Genomic DNA, 19,380 nt, shown 5'->3' on the forward strand with positions numbered 1-19,380 from the left:
GTTATGTGATTTTTCTCAAAGCCACACAGCAAAATTTGGAACCGCAGGTGAGCCTTACTTCTCTTCCTGGGCGAGCCTGCGGTCAGGGGCAAGGCTTTTTGATGATAAGAGTGAGGTGGAGCCAGCTCTAGATTGGGGGTGGCAGAGGGAAAAGGAGGAGGGGGGTTCCCGAAGCACCATTCTGCTTTCTGTGAGAAGGGGTTTCCCCTCAACAACTTCTGTCCCATTTTTCAGAGCTAAAGTGACAAGCCACATCCACGTCCCTGGGTAAAGGTGCTCCCCTTGCAGGAAACACATGTGCACTTGGGATGGAGCCCTCTGTGCGGGAGCGGCTTGCTCACCTCTCATCAGGCGCCAGCTGGGTGGGTCTCTCCCAGCTCTCGAATCCTAACTGCAACCACCATTTATTCAGCACCTGTTATGCACCAGGCACTCTATGTATGTTGTTGCTAACCCTCAAAACAAGCCCTTCCCAACATAACCGTTTTTGTGCCCAACAAAATGGTCTGAAACTGACACCCAGAGAGACTGAATGACTTGCTCATAGTCACACAGCAGGCAGTAGCAGGCAGTGGGGAAGTCGGCTCTATGGATTATACACCTGGGCTCCTCCAGGCCTCTGTGCTGCCAGGCCTGACACCCTAGCATGTTGGGTGTTCAGAGGTGCCTGGGAAGCTTGTTAGAAGTATAGATTCCAGGCCTCCTTACCCTTAAAGATTGTGACTCAGTAGCCCGGGGCAGGGCCCAGGCATCTTCATTTTGACAGGCCGTCCTGGTGGCTGCCATGCACAGGCAGGTTTTGGGAACATCATGGGTCGATGATTCCTGGTCTCCACAGCCCTCTTGGCCTGGCCACAGAGAGCTGCCTTTCCAGCGAGGTCAGCCGAGATGATGCTGCTGGGAGAGCAGTCTCCTCTGCCGTCTCAGGACGGGACTCCTTGGAAGAAGGATGAGTCTGAGGGCTCCGGTTGTCTTGGCCTGAGACAACCCAAGGTCTTTTAACAGGAAAAAACCTCACCTATTCCCAGTGTTGATTTCATATCTTTATTTTATATATCTATTTTTATTGTGGTGAAATACCTATAACAATAAAATTGCCGGGTGCGGTGGCTCATGCCTGTAATCCCAGCACTTTGGGAGGCCAAGGTGGGTGGATCATGAGGTCAGGAGATCCAGACCATCCTGGCCAACATGGTGAAACCCCGTCTCTACTAAAAATACAAAAAATTAGCCGGATGTGGTGGCGCACACCTGTAGTCCCAGCTACTCAGGAGGCAGGAGAATCGGTTGAACCTGGGAGGTGGAGGCTGCAGTGAGCCGGTATTGCACCACTGCACTCCAGCCTGGGCGACAGAGTGAGACTCTGTCTCAAACAAAACAAAACAGAACAACAAAACAAAACAAAACAAAACAATACCATTTACCACCATAACCATTTAAGGTGTAGAGTTCATTGGCATGAAATATAATCACATTGCTGTGCAACACTCACCACTATTCATCTCCAGAATGTTTTTCATTGTCCCAAACTGAAATTCTGTACCCATTGTACACTGACTCCCCATTATCCCTCTTCCAGCCCCCTTCTACTTCTCTGTGTCTGTGAATGTGACTGCTGGGGATTTCATATGAATAGAATCGCATAGGACTTGACTTTGTGTGCCTGGCTTATTTCACTCAGCATCATGTCCTCCGAGGTCACCGATGTGGCAGCACAGTTCAGAACCTCCTTCCTTTTTAAGGCTGAGTCCATTGTGGGACAGGCCGCATTCATTTGTCTATTCATCTGTAGATAGACACTTGAGTTCTCCCGCCTTTTGGCTATTATGACTTTGGCTTATTTTAACATTATATAAATATGAGGCCAGGCACGGTAGCTCACACCTGTAATTCCAGCACTTTGGGAGGCTGAGGTGGGAGGATCGTTTGAGCCTAGGAGGTTGAGGCCACAGTAAGCTGAGATCAAGTCACTGCACTCCAGCCTGGGCCACAGAGAAAGACCCTGTCTCTAAAAAGTCAATCAACCAATCAATCAATCATTCAATCAATCTGTGCTCACCTAAAACTAAACATTGGTACTTTCTACTTCTTCAACAAGATGAAAATGAAAGATAAGTTAAATCCAATCAAAATTACAAGACGAATAAAATTCAAGTGAATGGTATTAGTTTGTGCCAATGTTGTCTTGCTTGAAACAGGAATGTGGTGCTGATGGCCTCAGTGCAGCTTCCGTGGAATCTGGCACATTCTCTAACTACTGTGACAACTCAATTTCCTCCTCCTTGTCTCTATTTGAACTACTGCAAAGCCTCAGTGTTTTAAAACACATCCAAGTGCCATTGCCCTTCTCTTGTCATGAACATGTCATTTCCATCTGACATCCACCTTTCTTTCCTTAGTATCCTGTGGACATTAAAGTTTGATCAGGCCATGATCAAACTGAACATTGGGACTGGAATTTTGCAGATGTCCTTGGTTAAAAGGTCACTATGCAAATAATCATGGGAAATGACGTCCTAAAGTTAAAAACTCTTGGTGAACTAGCAGTCTGAAGACCATGACCACTGGCCCCAGCTTCAAAGGCGGTGGTCCAACCTCCTCTTCAGGTCGCTTCCACCTGCCTGTGGAGTTCTCTGTTGTCTGAAGTTACTCTATGGGCGCCCAGGGTATCAGGAGGCTTCAAGGCTGTGCTGACTGACTGCAGATAGCCTCTCAACCTATTTCCAAATCCGAGTCCCCACAAGGCACCTGTTGGTTTCTTCTCCACTTTTATTTATTTATTTAAAGACAGGGTCTTGATCTGCCCCTAGGCTGGAGTGTAGTGGTGCAATCACGGCTTGCTGCAGCCTCAACTTCCTGGGCTCAAGCCATCCTCCCGCCTCAGCCTTCTGAGTCGCTGGAGGCCACAGGTGTGCACCACCATGCCTGACTATTTATTTATTTATTTTTGTAGAGATGGGGTCTCACTTTATTGTCTAGGCTGGCCAACTCGTGCCCTCAATCGATCCTGTCACCTCAGCTCCCCAAAGTGTTGGGATGACAAGCATGAGTCACCGCACTCTGTGGCTTTTTCACTTTTAATTCCCAATGCATTGCCATGCAGAGAGGCTGGGCAAGATCTGAGATCGGAAAAAGGAAAAATCCCCTCCCCAGATTATGGACCCTGCACCATGCCTTTGGCATTTGGGACCTCTCTTTCCCCATTTCTTTCTTCTTTTCTCCCCCAGGCATGGGCCTTGCAGAACTTTTATTATTATTTATTTATTTACTTTGAGATGGAGTCTCGCTCTGTTGTCCAGGCCGGAGTGCAATGTCATGATCTTGGCTCACTGCAACCTCTGTCTCCCGGGTTGAAGCGATTCTCCTGCCTCAGTCTCCCAAGTAGCTGGGATTATAGGCGCCCGCCACCACGCCCAGATAATTTTTTGTATTTTTAGTAGAGATGGGGTTTCACTATGTTGGCCAGGTTAGTCTCAAACTCCTGACCTCATGATCTGCCCACTTCGGCCTCCCAAAGTGCTAGGACTACAGACGTGAACCACCGTGCTGGCTTGAACTTTTATTATTTTTAACAATACGAGTCACCATTATTGAGCACCAACTATATGCCAGAGACTGTGCTAAGTTGTTAGAACAATTTTTTTAGAGATGGGGTCTTGCTATGTTGTCCAGGCTGGTCTCAAACTCCTAGCCTCAAGTGATCCCTCTGCCTCAGCCTCCCACAGTATTGGGATTACAGGCGTGAGCCACGCTTCTGGCCTATACTAAGTTCTCGACGCCCACTATCTCTGTGTCCTCAGTGGGCCCCAGGAAGGACCGCAGTGCTTCTGCTCCCCACATGGGGACCTTCAGAGAAGTCCAGTAGCTCTCCTGGGACCAGACATGCAGGAAGCGGCAAGTCCAGGTCTGGCTCACCCCTCTGAGGCTCCACACCGTCCCAACATAGGGTTCATTCTTTGGGTAAAATCTTGGGTCGGGTGCTGTCTGGTTCTATCAGTGGGAGAGACTGGCTTTGAAGCTGTTCCCAGGCTGCCCCTGCCCCAGCGCGGGAAGTTGGCCATTCTCTTCTGGGCTGGCGCTTCCTGAGGCAGCCAGCGCTGGAGACAACAAACATCTTTCTCCCAACATCAGTTTTTCCCTTCATTGTTTAATGACTGTGGTTCTAACCTGACTCTGTTCTGTTCTCTTTCATTGTAAATGTGTGGGGGCCCTTCAGGTGGGATGGGCAAACCAGGCTTCGGGGGGCTAGTGGGGACACCCACAGCCATTTATAACATTGTTTATGTGGGAAAGCGGTTTAGTCATCCAAACAACAGCCTTACAAAAGAATGTTAGGAACACAATTAGTTTGTAAATTGGCCACTTCCTGTCTTTGTTGGGGTGGAGTGAGGATGGGCACAGTAGTTAGTTTTAAATACTAAATGAGATAGTACATGAACAAAAAAGCCCAAAACACAGTGATTAGGGCACTGGACCCTCTCAAAAAATATGTAGTTGCCATGGCATTCTTATTATTGTTATCATCGTTTCACATGAGGGTAAAATCTGTGTGGCTCAGGAAGGCAGAGCAGAGACCAGTGAGTTGCAGGTGGTGAACTTCTCCTCGAGTAAAGGGCTTCCTAATCCATCAAGTCCATTCACAGTGGAGCAGACTGGCAGTGAGCACCCCCATCCCTGAGGGTGTTTAAGCAGAGGCTTGGCCTGGGCAACAGCACCCTTGAAACTTCTATCCAAATGTCGAGTTCTAGCTTCTCTCCCTCCCTCAGCAAGCCCTCAGCTGGGGCCATGCTGCCCCCCGACCCCCACAGCCAGCACACATCGCTGCTTTGGTTCTGCAAAATGGACCAAGCACCTGCAGTGGACTTGCCGGACAGCAGAGTACAATTGCCAAGGGCAAGGACTCTGGAGCCTGGAGGTCCTGGGTTCAAATTTTGACTTTGCCGCTGCCCAGGAGTTTAAACATAGGCAGGGGGCTAACAGTTTCTGGGCCTGTCAAATGGAGCGAGTAGCACTGATCAGCTGGGTTCTCAGGAGGATTAAATTAGGTAAAATATGTAAAGTGCGTAGTTTGGAACAAGACTCTAGTTCCATCACTTGCCAGCAGGGCAAGTCACTCAGTTTCTCTGAGTGTCACTAACTCCAGCTCTGAAGCCGGGTGGTGACATCTTCTGAGCACAAGGTAATGGTCATCGTGACGCTGGCAGCCACTCTGGGAAATACCAGGCACGGGGTGGACCCTTAGCAGGTGGCGATTATCCCAGCCTTAGCTAAATCCATCCCATGTGCCATGAAGCCTTCCTCAGTTTTTCTTTCTGGTAACAGCTAACACTGAGCATGTGCCATGGGCCAGGCATGGTGCTAAGCAATTTGAATACAGTAACTCACATCATTCTCAGTACAGCCTTGTGGAATGGGCAGTGTCACCACAGCCACAGCACAGAACAGGCAGGGGAGGAGTGCAGAAGTGTGCGAAGGGACTCACTCAGATTCACACAACCTGAGGTGAGAGGATCGATTGAGGCCAGGAGTTGGCCAGCCTAGGCAACAAAGTGAGACCCCATCTCTACAAAAATAAATAAATAAATAGTCAGGCATGGTGGTGCACACCTGTGGCCTCCAGCGACTGGGGAGGCTGAGGCTGGAGGATGACAGGGCCAGGGTCTGACTGCAAAAGTCTTACTCAGGACAGGATCAATCTGCAGACCCACCAGGCTGGCCAGCTAAGTGCCCTGTGTCCAGCTGTGTCCCCTTGCCGCATTGGAGGCGGCCCCAGCATGCCCTACTATAGTCTGGTTGGGAATGTAAGGTGCTCACGGGCTCAGGGAGGGCTTGGAACCTCCCTTTGTACTCACCAGCACCACACTCTGAGCCTCCGCAGATCCCATGTAGATAGTCTCTGGGAATTCAGTTCCTCAATGTCGACACCCCTGGCCCCGACACAGCTCAGGCTGCAAAAGCCCTGGCCTGGGACAAGATGGTGTGGCCAAGAGGCAATGTGGAGAGGGTCAGTAAGTCAGGAGGTGGCTGCTGTACCCAGGCCCTACAACCAAAGTTGTGACTTTGTGCGATTTAGCCGAGGTTCTCTGAATTTCCTTTCCTCTTCTTTCTTATTGAATATATATATTTAATACAGAATATATGTATTTAATACAATCTTGCCATGTTGCCAAGGCTGTTCTTGAACTCCTAAGCTTAAATGATCCTCCCACCTTGGCCTCCCAAAGTGCTAAGATGACAGGTGTGAGCCAGCATGCCCAGCCCCTTCCTCCTCTTTTAACATGAAGAGTCACTAGAGATTTCCCAATAGCAATTCCAACACAAAATTTCTCTCAGTTAGGACACGAGCTAGAAATACTATTTATGTTGGTGGGAAAGTAGGTTAGGACAATACAATCAAGAAGAGAGACCTTGAGCAAGGCTGAATGTAGGAAGTGGCTAAAATATTGACCAAAATTCCTCCTGAGACCTTAGAGTTCCCCTTGTAAATAAGCTGTTCCCTAGTGTGAGAACTAGGGGTGGGGAAAATGAGCAGATGGGCTGAGCTGGGGCCTAGGGCAGAAGGAAGAAAGGACCAGGGGCTGTACTGTACTCAGTCTCTCTTTTCCAGAATGTCTCCAGAATCTGTCTTCTAGACTGTACCTTCCCTGTCAGATTTTGAGGCAGAGGCTTGGCTCTCAAACCTCTGGTGGTGATGCTGTTTTAATCAGTGACTTGCTTTCGGGCCTTTGTTTCCCATTCCCTACAATTAAAGCACACTGTCACCAAGCGGCAGTGGTGTTTCTATCTTGTCTATGTGCTCGGAAGATTTAATGGTAGCTGTGAATTCAACCAAAACTGAAGACATTGGCTTAAATTTTATTTTATTTTATTTTTTTGCGACAAGGCTTGGTGTGTTACCCAGGCTGGAGTGCAGTGGTGTCATCATGGCTCACTGCAGCCTTGACCTCCCAGGCTCAAGCAACCCTCCTGTCTCAGCCTCCCAAGTAGCTGGGACTACAGGTGTGTACCACTATACTCAGTTAATTGTTAATTTTTTTAATAGAGATGAGGTCTCACTATATTGCCCGTGTTAGTCTCGAATTCCTGAGCTCAAGAGATCCTCCTGCCTCAGCCCCCTAATATATTGGGATTACAGGCGTGAATCACCATGTCTGGCTTTTTTTTTTTTTGGTGGAAACAGAATTCTGTATTAGCATTTTGGCTGCTGTGAGTTGCCAGCTCTGTTCTTAATACTGCCTACCTTTAGGAGTCCACAGTCACACCCTTTCCCTCAGATTCTCATCACATTCCTGATGTAATATCATGGTAGAGATCTCTTTAGGAATTGAAAGGGGAGACTCCTGTGGAGTGAAAAGTTTGTCTTTTTCCTTTGAAAAACGAGGTGAGAGTTTTGATTTTTGCAAAGGTGCTAGGTGGTTTGTAGCAATCCCTCCACTGAGGACGCCCAGAGGAGCTGCACAAAACACATGCAATGGAAACGCGGGGAAAGGTGAACTCAGCATTTGGGATAACTTTTTCCTTGAGGGCGCTTGCCAGCATCAGAAGAAGTGGCTGAGGGCTGAGCGGGGCTTTCGCAGATTGTGAGGGTAATGGAGAGAAGGTGGTGGGAGCTGGTTCCTAGCTTGCATTTTTGGTTGGGACCATGCAGCAGGACACCTGGGCATATGGGTGGACTGGAGGAGACCTACATCAGTCCTGGCGAGACCTGCTTGCTCAGTTTCAGATAATATCAAACTCTACAGCTGGATTTAGGATTGCTCGTGCCCTCGGCACCTGGAAGAAGCCATTTGAATACCTTTCTGGAGGAAGATAGCAGCATTCTAGGTCTCATTATTTCTATTAACAATGTTTAAAATTTTAATGTCGGCCGGGCGCGGTGGCTCAAGCCTGTAATCCCAGCACTTTGGGAGGCCGAGACGGGCGGATCACGAGGTCAGGAGATCGAGACCATCCTGGCTAACACGGTGAAACCCCGTCTCTACTAAAAAATACAAAAAACTAGCCGGGCGAGGTGGCGGGCGCCTGTAGTCCCAGCTACTCGGGAGGCTGAGGCAGGAGAATGGAGTAGACCCGGGAGGCGGAGCTTGCAGTGAGCTGAGATCCGGCCACTGCACTCCAGCCTGGGCGACAGAGCGAGACTCCGTCTCCAAAAAAAAAAAAAAAAAAAAATTTTAATGTCAAGCACACAATAATAGTAGCTAGGCACAAGCAGAAACAAGAGTACACAAATGAACGCCAGGAGAGACAACAGATAATAGAAAACAGAAAAGAAGAAACGGATGCTTCTCATTTTGGAAAACTGAAAAAGAAAAAAAAAGAGTGAGAAATGGACAAATCCACAATTATAGTAGGAGGTTTTTATATACTTCTTGCCTCTCTCACTAACTCATAGAACAAGCAGAAATACATCAGTAGGATATACAGATTTAAATAACATGATCAGCCAACTTCAGACAGATACAACAACTACTTAGGTTACACATTTTTTTTCAAGCCCACATTCGAAATTTACCAAAATGGATTCATACTGGGAAACAAGTCTCAAAAATGTTTCAAAGAATTGAAATTATACAAAATATATTCTCTGGCCATGATATAATTAAGTTAGAAATACTCATTAAAAAGATAACCAAGTCTTCAAATGTTTGGAAAGTAAACAGTATTCTTTTTTTCTTTCTTTTTTTTTTTTTTTTTGATATGTAGTTTCACTCTCGTTACCCAGACTGGAGCGCAATGGTGCAATCTCGGCTCACTGCAACCTCTGCCTCCTGGGTTCAAGTGATTTTCCTGCCTCAGCCTCCTGAGTAGCTGGGATTACAGGCATGTGCCACCATGCCCGGCTAATTTTGTATTTTTAGTAGAGACGGGTTTTCTCCATGTTGGTCAGGCTGGTCTCGAACTCCCAACCTCAGGTGATCTGCCTGCCTCGACCTCCCAAAGTGCTGGGATTACACGCATGAGCCACCACGCCCGGCCAAACAGTATTCTTAAAAAAACTCTCAGGCCTGAGAAAAAGCATGATGGCAATTAAAATTATGTTTTGAACAAACAATAACTAAAATATTAAATGTACAAATGTTGGAATGCAGTTAAAGCCATGCTTAGAGGGACAGTTAGAGCCTGAATGCATATGTTAGAATTGAGGAGAGATGAAAAATAAATGAGCCAGGCAGTTGTTTCTCTCTTTATTGCTCTGGTTTGAAAGTTGTACTCGGGATCTTGACTTTACAGAGTGTGAAGTTATGCTATTTTTTGCATCTTGCCTGATCTACGTTTAACATTTTTGTGTGGCAAAATGTTACATCCATCACTGCAGAAGTCCTCAGCTAATTTGACATGTCAACAGCATTTAACATGGTTGGTCACTCTTCATGCTTGTAATTCTTTTTTTGTAACTCACTGTTTGCTTGGTTTCCAGGCAGTGGGGAGCAGGACAAACTCATAATAGTTTGCAAGAGTTGACTATGTGCAAAGCTCCTGACTCCCTGTTCAGTGACGTCATGTTGGTAGCCTGAAATGGACCACAGTGAGAGTATTTACACCATGGAAATTGGCAAACTCGACAAATCAGTGCGTTTATTTCTTTATTTTCAGAGGGCAGGTTTACCAGCACACTCTGTATCTCCTCTCCTTTGCTGGTGTCTCTGAATCTGCCTTCAGTGTTGGTTCTTTCTCATCTCTGGGCTGCTGGAGTTTGGAGGGCCCTGGGACTCAGTCCTCCAACCTTTTCTATCTGCCCACTCCCTTGGTGACCTCACTCAGTCTCATGTCTTTAAGCACCGTCTTCACACTGATGACTTCCAAATGGATTATCTTCAGCCCCAATTTCTCCCTTGACTCCAGGCTCATAAATCCAACTGTCGACTCCAGCATTGTCAGGTTAGATTTGCAGTGCCTGTTAGAAACCCAGGTGGACATGGGATGTGAAAGAGAACGCTCAGGGTGACTCTGAGGCTTTGGCCTGAATGATGTGAAGGATGGAGTTCCTGTCAACCAAGGTAGGAGATCTGAGGGAGGAGCAGGTTGGGAAGGTTGGGGAGAGAAGCAGCTGTCTCCCCAAGAGATGTCAAAATACACAGAAGCAGTGAGGTTTAAGTATATGATTTGAAGTTGAAAGTGTGGGAGGGGTGCTTACAAGGGTTTCAGGTGGGATACCAGTGGTCAGGGATACTAGTTTAAATGTGTCTTAGCATAAGATTTAAAGAATGATAGTGAAGTAAATGCTTTCTTTTAAAGTACTTTCATTTAAAAAAGCAAATCAATTAAAAGAATAAGTAGTAAGTAAACGGTAATACAGGTAGGCACTAGATGGATGAAGCAAAAATTGCAAAGGTGGCACGAGAAAGACTGAGGTTTGATGACTCTGAAATGGAGGAACTAAATACATTAAATAAAACTGAAGGAGGTGCAGGTACAGCAGCTAGGTTTTAGCTGACTGTCCAGCTCGGCTGTCCTGGTAGGCAGTCAACAGAGCATGATTTAAGTTGATACATGAAATAATGGTAGTTTTAGGCTTAGTATTTAAATGTATGGAGATGACTATAATAAAAAACTAAAATCAGAACTAATTAAGGTTGTCGGCTCCCAGGGAGAGGGATCGGGGCCAATGCTTTTTATTATAAACCCTGTGCTACTTGGTACTTTAAAAATTATTATTAATATACTTTATTGTTTAGAACAGTTTTAGATTGATGGAAAAATTGAGCACTTGGTACAGGGAGTTACCTTATACCTCCTCCCCTTCCCCTACTATCAACCAGGTAACTCTGAGAAACTGTCACAGCCCAGAGGAGCCTCAAGCACGACTAATCGTAATGTGTATCCTGGAGGCAGTCCCAGGACAGAAGAAGGACATTAGGTGAAAACTAAGGAAAACTAAATAAAGTATGGATTTTAGTTAATAGCTCATTAATAGTAACAAATGCACCATGCTAACATAAAATATTAATAACAGAGGGCGCTGGCTGTATATCTCCTGGCTGTGGGATATACAGGAGCTCTGTGTACGAGCTTTGCAGTTTTTCTGTAAGATGTTAATAAGTGCTGGGGAGGAAGCCCACAGAGGTAAGCGTCCTTCTCATCACATCGTATCCGAGGTGGGCACTGGCACATGACTTACCACTGTGATGCTGGCCTTGACCGCCTGGCATAGGTCGTATCTGTCAGGTTGCTGTCCTGAAAGATTACCCCTTCCCCCTTTCCGTCCTGAACACTTTCAAGGATGTCACTCTGGGTAGCCCACACTCAAGGGGTGGGGTTCTATCCTTGCTTTAGAATGGAGTAGCTTCATAATTTATTTGAAATTCTTCCCTATAAGAGATTTTTTCTTATTTATGAATGTATTCAATCATTTATTGATATCAGTGTGGACTCAGACTCTCACCTGGGCTGGAGTGCAGTGATGCAATCATAGGTCGCTTCGTCCTTGAACTCCTGGGCTCAAGTGAGCCTCCCACCTCAGTCTCCTGAGTGGCTGGGACTACAGGTGCCTGCCACAATGCCCGGCTAGATATTTATTTTATACTTTGGGCTACTTGACAGTTTTTTATTGTGGTAAAATGTATGGAACACATTTATGATTTTAACCATTTATTATTTCATTTTAATTAATAAATTAGTTTTTTAATAGACATGGGGTCTTGCTATGTTGCCCAGGCTGATCTCAAACTCCTGGGCTCAAGTGATCCTACTGCCTCAGCCTCCAAAAGTGCTAGGATTACAAGCATGAGCTGCCATGCCCGGCCTGATTTTAACCAGTTCAGAGGCATTTAGTGAACTCACAGTGTTGCATTACCATGCCCACCATCTACCCACAGAACTGTTTCATCTTCCCAAACTGAAACTCTGTCCCCAGTCAACTCTAACTCCCCATTCCCTCCCCAACTCCTAGCGACCACTTGTCTACTTTCTAGGCTTCTGGACTTTTGAATCATGTAACTACATTAATGAAGATCTTGATGTCGGTTGAATTTTCCAGAAAACAAACTCTAGGGTGTGTCCTGGGGTGTCTTCTTGGGGACAGTGCCTCTGAGGAAGCAAAGGTAGCAGCATGGGCACAGACCTCAGTGGATCCTGGGGGAACTCTGGAGCTGGGCTTTTGGGTCCCCACTGGGACCAGTCATTCCATGCCAGCTGCACCCACAGGGAAGGGGGGAGAGGCAGCTGCATTCAGCTGACAGCAGTTCCTGGAGAGGGACACAGCCGAGAGTCAGGCCACCAGCCCTGCTGCCGCTGGGGACCAGGCCTCCGTCCTGGGGGGCTCCGGGTGCCGCAGTGTGTGCCACACTTCTCTCTGTGTGTGGTGTTCTGCAGTTTCGCTGCGACGCATCCAGGTGTTGCTTTAGTTTTATTTATCGGGTTTGAGATTTTTGCTTCTCCATTTGGAGAATTTATATTTTCAATAGAGTCTGACTGGACAGTCTTAGCCATCGTTTTTTCAAACATATACTCTCCCCCGGCCTCTCAGTTCCCCCAAACGGGAATCCTGGTCACTGCGGGGAGAGCATTTTCCTTTTGCTGTCTGACGTGGGGTCTCTTTTCCATAGTTTCCATCTCCTCATCACGCTGGGCCTGTTTCTGTGTGCTGCACTTGGAGTTTTCAGCTGCCCTTCACTTATGTTTAGATAAACTTCTTATTTTAGAGCAATTCTAGATTTACAGAAAAGTTGCCGACATGGTACAGAGAGTTCCCATAGGTGCCACACTCAGTTTCCCCTGGTGTTAACGTCTTTTCTTACTGTGGTGCGGTTGTCACCGTTAGCCAGCCAAGGCTGATGCAGTGTAACTGAAGCCCATGCCTCATTCAGGCTTCTCCATTTTACTCAGTGGCCCCAGGATCCTGTGCAGGACTCCCCATCACATTTAGTCTTCCTCTTAGGCTCCTCTCTTGGCTGTGACAGTTTCTCAGACTTTCCATGTTTTGGATGGCCTTGACAGTTTGGGGCAGTGCAGTCAGGCATTCTGTAGTATGTCCCTCTGTCGGGATTTGGTGTTTTTCTCCTGGTTAGACCCGGATTGTTTGTTGGGGGAGGATGCCCACAGAGGTAAGTGCACTGCCCATCACATCCTAGCAAGGGCACCTGCTGTCAACATGACTCAGCGGCACGGGTGAGCCCGCCTTGGTCAGGTTTCTTGTTTACAAAGTTGCTCTTTTCTCTGTTTCCGTGCTGTGCTCCCTGGAAGGAAGTCTCCATGTGCAGATCACACTGAGGGGAGGTGGGGAGACGGAGGATGGGGTTGGGCTCCACCTTCTTGATGCCTCTGCCACTTTTGGCTCTAATGAATTTTTGTTTCTTTTCTTCTTTTTTTTTTTGCAAGCCCTGCTGTATATTTAAAAAGATACTTAATATACTTTAACTATTTCTAGAAAATACAAGGCCACTCATGACTGTGTGACCTGGGCAGGCTACTTAACCTCTGTGTCTCAGTTTCATTATCTGGGAAATAGGGAGGCTGATATTCCCACCACACAGGGCTATCGCTGGCAGGCACATAGAATGTTCAGAACGGTGTCTGGTTGTAGTAAGTGCTATGTAAATGGCAGCTGTCATTAGAACGATGACTGCATATTGCCCACTATCCTTTTGCCGGAAATGGAATTCCCATATACTTTTTTGATTTAACATTATTTATTTATTTATTTGAGACGGAGTCTCACTCTGTCACCTGGGCTAGAGTGCAGTGGCACGATCTCGGCTCACTGCAACTTCCGCCTCCCGGGTTCAAGTGATTGTCCTGCCTCAGCCTCCTAAGTAACTGGGATTATAGGTGCCTGCCACTACGCCCAACTAATTTTAAAAATATTTTTAGTAGAGACAGGATTTCACCATGTTGGCCAGGTTGGTCTCGGACTCCTGACCTCATGATTCGCCCACCTCGGCCTCCCAATGTGCTGGGATTATAGGCGTGAGCCATGGGGCCTGGTCAATTTAACATTATTTTTAAAAGGATGGTGACGGCTGGTGCGGTGGCTCATTCCTGTAATCCGAGCACTTTGGGAGGCTGAAGCAGGTGGATCACGAGGTCAGGAGGTCAAGACCATCCTGGCTAACATGGCGAAACCCTGTCTTTACTAAAAATACAAAAAATTAGCTGGGCATGGTGGCGGGCACCTGTAGTCCCAGCTACTAGGGAGGCTGAGGCAGGAGAATGGTGTGAACCTGGGCGGGGGGAGTTTGCAGTGAGCCGAGATTGCGCCACCGCACTCCAGCCTGGGTGACAGAGCGAGACTCCATCTCAAAAAAAAAAAAAAAAAAAAAGGATGGTGACACCCCAGGGTTGTGTGCCTACACACAGAAGCCTGTGGCAACAGCAACACGGCAGCAGCCATGGTGAGGCAGAGGAGTCAACGCCAGCCCAGGAAGCATCAGGAAGTCCACCCATATCAGGGGAGTGAGATGGACAGGTTGGGCAGGTGGTCAAACAGCAGCCCGTTAGCCAGGTGCAGCCCAGATGGGCATGCTAGACAGGATCCCATGCCAGGAGGGGGCCAGCGGGAACCAGTGGGTCTCTTGAACACCGGACTGGACTTCTTTTGGGTGCCAGAGATCAAGGCAGGTGGAACATTCTAGAGGCCTGAGACCTAGTTGGCTGCCCTCACACTGGACAGACAAGGAAGTTGCCCTGTAACCCTCACCAGAAACCTGGAGATAATTTTTGAGGCCTGCCTGGAGTTTGAAGAACGCTCCTGGTATTGTGGGCTGAGCTCTCATTGGTTCTAGCACTGAGCACAGCTGTGTGCGGGCGGCTGGGGGCTCATTGCGCAGTGGAGCCAGGTGGGGCAGGGCCTTGGGTGACCCACAGCATCAATGCCAGATAGCTGCTATGTAGGTTGTCCCAGCATCTCTCCCCAGCCTTCTGCTCCCTTGCTGCCTTTCACTGTACAGGCTGACAGCCAAATACTTCCCAGACTTCACTATAGCTGGGGGTAGCATGTGACTCATTTTTGGCCCATGATATATTAGCAGATATCTTCTGGGCATAACTTTTAAAAAGCCTTTCTTTCCTGACAGAAAGAGAGGGACTCAGCTGGTGCAACTCCTCCCCTTTCCTCTTTCTCTTTGCTTTGAACATGGATCTAATGGTGGGAGCTAAGGCAGTCATCTTGTGACCATGAGGAAAGAGACTGACAGCAATTTCAGTCGGGCATGCCTCAGCCATTGAACAGCACCTTAGATTTTTCACGTGAGAAAAATAAATTCCTGTTTGTTTAAATCACTAAAGTAGTTTTTTGGTTATTTTTTTTGACTGAAAACTATCTTAACTGTACCCTAGTCTGTAGTCAACCTGGCCACCATGATGACCCTCCTAACATACAGATAGGCATGATGTGCTCCCTCTTCTGCTCAAAATCCTTCCTTTGGAAGATGTCATTGTCCTCCATCAGACTGGCAAGGATACTCCCTGCTTGTAGAAGGTATAGAGAAGCAATTCCTAGCATTCACAGCTGGTGGTGCAACCCTTTGGGGAAGTAACTGGCAATAGCTTTGCAAATTAAGGATGCTCATAACCTTCTTGCCACTAACCCCATGGAATTGGCAGAGCAAAGGCTTCCTCACATGGGGCCCCAGCCCAGGGCTGCACCTCACATCGACTGGGGAAGCTGTGGGCCTGTCCCCACCAAGGTCTGCACTGTTGTGACCGGTGGCCATGGGTTTCCACCCAGCTGGACGGGGCTGCAGCTGGGCCCTCCTGACGGTAATAAAGAGCCTGGCGACCTGCTCACTGCCACAGCCCCGCGGCAGGAAGCATTCCAGGAGCACCTGTTTCCTGAGGACCCTGTCAGGGGCTCCCGGGCACCATCTGGGCCCTGCCCCACATGTTGTTTGCATTAGGACTTTAGAAAAACAATTCAACTTTGACTAATGGCGCTTTAAGTTTTTCAGGCGCATCCCAGTCTCACCCCTGCCCCACTCTCTAGTTCCTCGCCAGCTTTTCTCAGGAGGTTTCTAGACTGTCACACACACAAGACACACTCTCATACACACACACACAATCTACACACCGACACAGTCTTATAACTCACACACCACATGCACACACACTCAGTACACACTCAGATGCACATTCACACAGACACACTCTCATACTCTAACACACATGCACACCACACCGGCACGCAGTTTTGGGGAACAATCTACTTTCCTCTAAAAAGTGGGTCTTAAGAATGTGTGTGGTTCAGTGTCTGTGATCGTCGGCCCTGGGCCAAGATGCCAGGGTCTCACCCGGTTGTCAGTGACCTGGCTCTGGGCACCGTGTCCACCTCTCCCTGCTGCCTTCGCCCTCTTGTTGGAGAGGGCAAGGCGGCTGCTGCTGGCACTTGCATGTAGGTGAGGAGTTAGAGCAGTGCCCAGTGCAGATTAAGTGCTGGATGTGGTTGTTTTCAAAAATTCCAACCAAAGTAATAGCACAAGGCAGTACTGAAATTAACGTGCTTTCCCTTCAGATTGTTCTGGTTCCATCATTCCGCTTGGAGACAAAGATGAAAGGCTCTTTTCTCAGGGATGTTTTACTTTACTGCACTGAAGTGGGAGTCTCTGGCCTTCTTTAGAGCTGGCAGCTGAAGCCCAGAGAGGTTAAGCGGCTCTCCTGATGTCGCATGGTCTGCCAGGGCTGGGGCAGGGGCTGGGGTAGGGGCAGGTCTTCAGAGTGTCCATTGGGGGCCATCCAGGGACCACTCCCGCTCAGTGTCCAGTAGGTTGCCATTGAGGGCTGGGTGGGAGGGAGAGCGGGACTTGGTGGGGTGGTCTCTGCCGCAGACACAGCCTGCACGGCTGCAGGAAATGGGTGGCTTCCGCGAAGCCCCCCAGTTGGAGTTGACACAGCCTGTCCAGCTGGACCTGGCCCAGTTTCCAGGCGGCTCCAGGGGCGGGGGGCGCTGGGGGGGCTGTGGCGCCGGTGGGTGGGGGGTGCCCGGGGGAGGGTGGCGGGCATGTGGGGCAATGCCCAGCGCCGCAGCCGCTGCGAGCTTCCTGAGGCCTGGCTCTGGCCTGCCCCTGGGCCCCCCGCCCCGCCACCCGCACAGGTCCGATGGCTCTAGCAGCGCTGCCATCTGAGAACAAAGCGTCCTGCAGGAATTCCGGCCGGGTAAGGCGATGCATTGTGGAGCCGGGCGCCCTGCCCGGCCACTCCCCACCCCCACCCGGGGGCTTGGAGTCACCCCTAGCGCTGAGGATGGCAAGAAACCCCGTCCTCAGCCCGTCCCCGAATGCCACAGCTGCGTGGATGATCAGGTCACCTCTCCCCTTCCTGTCCTCAAAAGTGCCTGCCGCGGACGCGCCCCAAGGGGGCGGACGGGGCGCTTCCTGGTGGGGCGGCCGCGGGCCAGGCCGAGCCCCAGCCTGTTACAGGAGCGAAGGCTTCCTTCCTGAAAAACACGCCGGGTGCCCCAGCCTGCGCCGGTCTCTCCGCAGAGCCCGCGGCCGCCGCTCTCACTCCCTGCCGTCCGAGGCAGGGCGCACAGGATCGAGGTGGGGTACCGCCCGGCCCGCGTCCTGGGACGGCAGCCCCGCCTCGGCTCTAGACCCCCAGCTCTTTCCCATGCCCCTTCTGAGGCTGGCTCTGCGCTGAAAGCATCCTGAATCCGGCCCCTGAGCCCAATACCCTGACCTCCGGGTCCCCGTCCCCGCTGCCCGTCCGGGGTCTTCTGTCTTCCGCCCAGGCCACAGCCTCCCCTCCACACGCAGCCGACAGGGTCCCGTTCACACCACGCCTCCCCTCTACGCGAGCCCTCCCAAGGGTGCCAGCCCTCCCCTCCCGTGACCGCACTCCCTCACCGGCCACGGTGCCCCTAACCCCGAGGCTCCTCAAACCCGCAGGCCCTCTAGCTGTGCAAGGCTGCGTCCCCAGGAGTGATTCCTGGGTCCTTAAGTGCTGCCTCTAATTAAACCTTCCCCTGTCCTCCGCGGTCTCGGGCTCTTGGGAGGCACTCTCTGCCTTCACACCGTGGCTTATTTTGCCTGCTTCACTGGGGACGCCGGGACACTTAGAACAAGGGCCAGCGCTCAGAAGGTGCTTGATACACAGTCGTTGCCCGCATGGATGAGGAGTGCCCGTCCTGCAGTTGTCGGTATGGGCTGAGGGGCCACGAGTAAAGTGCTCAGTCCGACAGGAGCTCGGGGCCTCCGTGGCTGCTAATTCTTAGCAGCAGTGGCGCTGTGGTGTAGATGCCCCTTTGCTGTAAGTCTCTGGTGGACCAGCATCCACTCCCTCTTCTTTTGACATTCACCTTCATTCGCTCACCCACTCTTAGCCTGTGTGATTTGACTGCGGCTGACCCCATCATGCCCTAGTGTGGGTGACCTCAGCCACATCTAGTCAATCCTTGCATTCCTTTGCCCACAGCAGCTGACTTGGAGATGGGTATGACCATAGTCAACCAGAGGCATTCCCTGTTTCTCCATGGCCTCAGGGCTGAGCAGAGGTAAGGCCTGAACTGCTGCAGCCATCCTGCCACCAGGAGGAGAGTGCGGTCGTCTGAGGAGGTGGGCTGAGCTCCAAGACAGAAACCAGTGCTGGTTGACCAGTTGTGTTTAGGCCCCAGTGACTTGGGGCCTACCCGTGTCTGGGTTTTTCGGCTACCTATGTCAATAATGCTAATTTCAGTTAAGACAGTTCTGTTAGGTCACTGCCGCCTGCCACCAGAAATGTCCTGTTTGACCTAGAATCTGACCTAGAATCCTTACCTTCTCTCCGTCTTATCTGGGTGGACCTGCTTGGTCTCCTCTGGTCTGGTGTTTGGAAACCAGTGGTTCCCTCTGGTTCCCTCTCCTGTGACTCGCTTTTCATGCTTTTTGCCTGGTCCCTGGTGGTTGGTGTGTATAGTTCCTTCCTTTTTGGAAAACCAGAACTTAGGACATCTGAGTTTTAACACATTATTTACTCGTTTGCCAAATTAGAGGCAAGGCCTTGTTAGTGGACACAAGGTGTTCCACTGGAGTGCTCTGGCTGAACAGAGGCTCTGGTCATCAGGGAGCTTCTGTGACCTCTCCAGCTCCTCTGGGAGCCTGTTCCTCCCTTCCTCTCTTGTTTACTCAGCTTCAAGCCACACAGCCACACTGGGGCATGTAGCTGTGTCTGCTCCCTGGACAAAGCGAGTTCCTTACCACACCAATGGCTTTGCCCTCTGTTCCCTCTGCCTAGACTGTGCTCTCAGTTGCCCACAGTGGTCTTCTTTTGCTCTTCATTCACTTCTTTTTTTTTTTTTTTTTGAGACAGAGTTTCACCCTTGTCACCCAATCTGGAGTGCAGTGTCTCGATCTCTGCTCCCTGCAACCTCTGCCTCCCGGTTCAAGCGATTCTCCTGCCTCAGCCTCCTGAGTAGCTGGGATTACAGGTGCCTATCACCACGCCCTGCTAATTTTTTAAATTTATTTTCTATTT

This window comes from Macaca fascicularis, chromosome 2 (genome assembly GCF_037993035.2).
Source record: "Macaca fascicularis isolate 582-1 chromosome 2, T2T-MFA8v1.1".
In the NCBI taxonomy this organism is placed as follows: domain Eukaryota; kingdom Metazoa; phylum Chordata; class Mammalia; order Primates; family Cercopithecidae; genus Macaca; species Macaca fascicularis.